The sequence below is a fragment of the Triticum dicoccoides genome, chromosome 5B (assembly GCF_002162155.2).
Source record: "Triticum dicoccoides isolate Atlit2015 ecotype Zavitan chromosome 5B, WEW_v2.0, whole genome shotgun sequence".
Lineage (NCBI taxonomy): Eukaryota > Viridiplantae > Streptophyta > Magnoliopsida > Poales > Poaceae > Triticum > Triticum dicoccoides.
The window spans coordinates 209,191,130-209,197,637 of record NC_041389.1 but is presented as its reverse complement, the minus strand read 5'-3'; positions in this window follow the sequence as shown (position 1 = coordinate 209,197,637).

The following is a 6,508-nucleotide window of genomic DNA, read 5'->3' as shown; positions in this document are numbered from 1 at the left end:
GCACCGTGGGGGGTGGGGGGAGGAGAGGGGGGGAGCGGGGCGAGCCTGGAGGCGCTCGCCCGGTGGCCGGCAGCGACGGGAGGTGAACCCTAGTGGGGGAGCGGGGACAAAGACAACCACCCTGAACCTGATTTACCTAGGATAGGATTCTTGTTCTACCATACTGTTGTTTATTCCTCGGATTTCCATTATATGATGAAGGTAGTATAATTCTTTTACCTACTTGATCAGTTCTAGTATCACCATTATCCATTGCATCTTGCAGACCGCTATATAGCTCTGTTCTTAGTGTCCCTTGGTGCATCCTGTACCAATTGAGCCTCCATTGCTCAATGCATGTTGTTGCGTCCACGATGAACTGAAGGAACAACTTGCCACTCGTTTGCAAGACTACTGACTGGTTTAGTCGCTGCTGGATGCGATATGCATAATACTCCATGGTAACATACTTTCTCTTTCCTTCGACACCTTTTGTTTTTTCTAATTTTATTTCCAGTCTGAATCCATCTTCTCCGTACGGGAATAATAACGGGTATTGCATAGACATAAAGCTTGGGTGTAGTCCCGAAATTCGCTGGAGTTGTTTGTCTTGGTTTTCTACTATTATATCACGTTCAACATTTTCTCCTGTTTGTTCCTCAACAGCGAGTGCAGCTATTTCAGATGCAGTTGGTAGGTTGTATTGTCTTCCATCACTGGATCTTGTACCAAATAATCGCAACATAACATTTTCGAGATCCGACTCTTGGTATCTATCCCTTGCCATACGGAATGATTTCACTAACTCATTGTGATCATCAAAGCATCTGCAATAATCCAGACACAATGCGTTCATCAAGTTGTGTTTTCCTTTCCTTTGAGGTTGAAGCCTGCATTCTGTTTCTGACCTTGTTTTCTGTATCATAAATGTACAATTGAGCAAACTTTGGCCTAAGATCATTATGTCCATTATCTTTAGGTAGCAATGTGCCAATTTGATGATAGTTTTGGCCATTCAAGCGAAAAACATATGGCGCTCCCCCTTTTTTGTTTATCTCGTAATCGACCTGGCCACCCATCGAAGTAAATGCAAACATTGAATTATAGTTCCTGATATTGTCTCTGTAATTTGATGATTCTCCCTTTTCATTAGATGTTAGTAGCTGCTGAAGGTATGCTGGAGGTTTTTTCAATGGTGGCAGTTTGACTTTGCCTTCCTTGCAACAAAGTCCGAATGTTGGTCTTGATTTGTTTGTGTTATGCTTGCTTCTCTCTTGATGCCACATTATAGCATTGCGGAATGGGCATACGCATGTTGGTTTTCCAAACTTTGAAACCTCACTTGGAGAGCTATGAGTTACCTCCTTTTTTCATCGCTTGTAATTTCTTTCTATTTGCTCGATTCAACTTGCTTATCTCTTTTCTTATAATCAAATCGCTATCTGATGAGCTTCTAGCAAAATTTGATGCTTCTAAAGCATGTTCATCAGCTGCTGCACTCAAAGCAAACTCAGTTTCACAATTTTGTATTCTTTGAACCAACCTTGCATGTTTGTTTCTTTGATTTCCATGGACCATATGTTTCCTCTTTCTTGGTTTTTGTTTATTTGTACCTGGTGAAATCCTATAACAAATATATTTGGTAGTTGTTAGTCCATTATATCAGGCACGAGCTAGCGGCCATGATTATGTCATTAAAGGGGGCACCTTTCTTGCTCTTTGTTTATTGTAGAATGATCTTTGGGTATTCCCTGAAAATAAAAGGAGTTAAACTTGATTTGCGTAGCACACTAAAAGTAATTTGAAGAGATAATAAATATGTGATTACTATTTTATTCTCCTGGCAAGCTAAAACGGCAGTGGATGTATATACACATGTGAATAGCTTGTAATATATTATTTCATGATCAGTTATTTTTATAGGTACATGTATTGAGTTATTTTCTTGTTTATTAATAACTAACAATATATAATGCAAGCAAGTACCTTTCATTCTGATGGTGTAGGTTGTCTTGTTGGACATGAATATCCGACTGGTTGCCCATCATGCTTAATAACTTTGGACGCTTGTTATTTTTTGTTTGGTTTGGAGATTGACTTTGCTTTCTCCTAGCTTCTCTGCATTCATTTTTTCATCATTATAATGTAATGTATGTTCATTTGTTAGTTAGACTGTAGATGTGCTAGAGGCAATAAATTGTGTCATAACAAACCGGTTATTGCCTTCCACTCTAATTTGCTGATAATTTCATTTTGAAAGTCAGTGCAATATATTCAAGGGTGCATTCAACATTGTTATAAGAATAGGATAGAAGTGTTGTAATCAAGTTTGTACCTTGTTTTCGTCAGGTAATTTGTCTTTTTTGCCCAAGATGACCCTGCAAGTGGTACAGACTCTTATTAGAAATAGTTTAAATATAAACTAATATCAGTTTTGCTGCAAGGCACTATCTGAACCCTTCACTTAAAATATGGGAAGGAAATCATTGGCATATTGCTAAAAATAATATGTTGAACACCATTATCTATTCTACCTTCGGTCAGTTTTATCCTCCTTTTGGATCACAGGCACATGATTATTTGACATGGTGGTCGGGGCCCTCTGAAACAACAGATGACTTCTGTGTCTTCTTCGCACCTAATGAAGATTTTAGTAAAATCTTATAAGTTAATACTTATAGAAACAGCATCATCGAGAGTAAGCATGAACTAATATGTTAAAAAGTCGATCCTACCTCTTTTTTCTCTTTATTCCGTGTCTTTGGTAGCTCTGGATCGTTATGAGACGTGGAAGCTCCAGATCGTTTATGTGTAAATCGTGGCATGCTCTTATATAAAGGCAGATGTGTTCGAGTTGGACCCTGCAGGCCTTGTTTATTCCGGACTGTATAAATAAATAATATAAGACCAAGCCGTACTCGTGTCCCATGGTCATGTTTAAGTCTCTGACTCCAAGTCGTGAGCCATTTTTACACGCCATTGTAGGGAGCCATTTTACACTGGACGACAAAACCTGAGATTGGCTCTCCTCTTCTTTACACTACCCCCTGGTTAAGTACAACAATATACTCCCTACAACAACAACAATAACAACAACAACAAAGCCTTTAGTCCCAAACAAGTTGGGGTAGGCTAGAGGTGAAACCCATAAGATCTCGCAACCAACTCATGGCTCTGGCACATGGATAGCAAGCTTCCACGCACCCCTGTCCATAGCTAGCTCTTTGTCGATACTCCAATCCTTCAGGTCTCTCTTAACGGACTCCTCCCATGTCAAAATCGGTCGACCCCGCCCTCTCTTGACATTCTTCGCACGCTTTAGCCGTCCGCTATGCACTGGAGCTTCTGGAGGCCTGCGCTGAATATGCCCAAACCATCTCAAACGATGTTGGACAAGCTTCTCCTCAATTGGTGCTACCCCAACTCTATCTCGTATATCATCATTCCGGACTCGATCCTTCCTCGTGTGGCCACACATCCATCTCAACATACGCATCTCCGCCACACCTAACTGTTGAACATGTCGCCTTTTAGTCGGCTAACACTCCGCGCCATACAACATTGCGGGTCGAACCGCCGTCCTGTAGAACTTGCCTTTTAGCTTTTGTGGCACTCTCTTGTCACAGAGAATGCCAGAAGCTTGGCGCCACTTCATCCATCCGGCTTTGATTCGATGGTTCACATCTTCATCAATACCCCCATCCTCCTGCAACATTGACCCCAAATACCGAAAGGTGTCCTTCCGAGGTACCACCTGGCCATCAAGGCTAACCTCCTCCTCCTCACAGCTAGTAGTACTGAAACCGCACATCATGTACTCGGTTTTAGTTCTACTAAGCCTAAACCCTTTCGATTCCAAGGTTTGTCTCCATAACTCTAACTTCCTATTTACCCCCATCCGACTATCGTCAACTAGCACCACATCATCCGCAAAGAGCATACACCATGGGATATCTCCTTGTATACCCCTTGTGACCTCATCCATCACCAATGCAAAAAGAGCTCAAAGCTGACCCCTGATGCAGTCCTATCTTAATCGGGAAGTCATCGGTGTCGACATCACTTGTTCGAACACTTGTCACAACATTATTGTACATGTCCTTCATGAGGGTAATGTACTTTGCTGGGACTTTGTGTTTCTCCAAGGCCCACCACATGACATTCCGCGGTATCTTATCATAGGCCTTCTCCAAGTCAATGAACACCATATGCAAGTCCTTCTTATGCTCCCTATATCTCTCCATAAGTTGTCGTACCAAGAAAATGGCTTCCATGGTCGACCTCCCAGGCATGAAACCAAACTGATTTTTGGTCACGCTTGTCATTCTTCTTAAGCGGTGCTCAATGACTCTCTCCCATAGCTTCATTGTATGGCTCATCAGCTTAATTCCACGGTAATTAGTACAACTCTGAACATCCCCCTTGTTCTTGAAGATTGGTACTAATATACTCCGTCTCCATTCTTCTGGCATCTTGTTTGCCCGAAAAATGAGGTTGAAAAGCTTGGTTAGCCATACTATCGCTACGTCCCCGAGACCTTTCCACACCTCAATGGGGATACAATCAGGGCCCATCGCCTTGCCTCCTTTCATCCTTTTTAAAGCCTCCTTCACCTTAGACTCCTGGATGCGCCGCACAAAACGCATGCTGGTCTCATCAAAGGAGTCATTCAGTTCAATGGTAGAACTCTCATTCTCCCCATTGAACAGCTTGTCGAAGTACTCCCGCCATCTATGCTTAATCTCTTCGTCCTTCACCAAGAGTTGGCCTGCTCCGTCCTTGATGCATTTGACTTGGCCAATATCCCTCGTCTTCCTCTCCCGGATCTTAGCCATCTTATAGATGTCCCTTTCACCTTCCTTCGTGCCTAACCGTTGGTAGAGGTCCTCATATGCCCGACCCCTTGCTTCACCAACAGCTCGCTTTGCGGCCTTCTTCGCCATCTTGTACTTCTCTATGTTGTCTGCACTCCTATCCAGGTATAGGCGTCTGAAGCAATCTTTCTTCTCTTTAAGCGCCTTCTGGACATCATCATTCCACCACCAGGTATCCTTATCTTCGCTTCTCCTTTCCCTGGACACTCCAAACTCCTCCGAGGCCACCTTACGAATGCAAGTCGCCATCTTCATCCACACATTGTCCGCATCCCCTCCTTCCTCCCAAGGGCCCTCCTTAAATACCCTCTCCTTGAACACCTGAGCTACCTCCCCCTTGAGCTTCCACCACTTCGTTCTAGCGACCTTGGCACGCTTATCCCGCTGGACACGAATCCGAAAGCGGAAGTCAGCAACCACCAGCTTATGCTGGGGTACAACACTCTCCCCAGGTATCACCTTACAGTCTAGGCACGCATGCCTATCTTCTCTTCTCGAGAGGATGAAATCAATCTGGCTAGAGTGTTGGCCACTACTAAAAGTCACCAGATGTGATTCTCTCTTTCTAAAGAGGGTGTTAGCTACAATCATGTTGTAGGCTAGAGCAAAGCTTAAGACATCGTCTCCTTCTTGATTCCTGATGCCATAGCCAAAGCCCCCATGCGCCCCTTCAAAACCTGTGTTAGATGTACCCACGTGGCCATTGAGGTCTCCTCCTATGAAGAGCTTCTCACCAATCGGTACACTCCTAACCATGTCTTCCAAGCCTTCCCAGAACTCCCTCTTGGTGTTCTCATTGTGGCCTACTTGCGGGGCATATGCGCTGATAACATTGAGAACCAAGTCCTCAGCTACCAGCTTGACCAGGATAATCCGGTCCCCACGTCTCCTGACGTCTACCACTCCATACTTGAGGCTCTTGTTGATCAAGATGCCTACGCCATTTCTGTTTGCAGCCGTCCCCGTGTACCACAGCTTGAAGCCGGTATCCTCCACCTCCTTCGCCTTCTGTCCTCTCCATTTGGTTTCTTGGACACAAAGGATATCAACACCTCTCCTCACTGCTGCATCAACTAGCTCCTGAAGCTTCCCTATCAGAGACCCTACGTTCCAGCTACCTAAGCGAATCCTCCTAGGCTCGGCTAGCTTCCTTACCCTTCGCACTCGTCGAGTCAAATGCGAAGACCCTTGCTCATTTTCCACTACATCCGGGCGCCGATGTAGCGCGCCACTAAGGATGCGACGACCCGATCCTCGCTCACTTGCCACCGTATCCGCATCAAGATACGGCGCGCCACTTGGGGGGTGACGGCCCGGCCCTTGCCCATTTTCCACCACACCCGGGTTCCGATGTGGCACGTCGCTGAGAGGGTTACGCCCCAACGAAAATCTTTTGGGTTTCATCTCCATAAGAGTGGCTGAGTTTTTACGTTGGCTCACCAAGCCTATCACAACCCTCCTCCTTTACCCGGGCTTGGGACCGGCTATGTTGAGACAACATAGGCGGAGCTCAATATACTCCATCCGTTTCTAAATATAATTCATTCTAGATATTTCAATATGAACTACATACAGATGTATATAGACGTAGTATACAATGTAGATTCACTCATTTTGCTCCGTATGTAGTCCATATTGGAATATCTAAAAAAGAC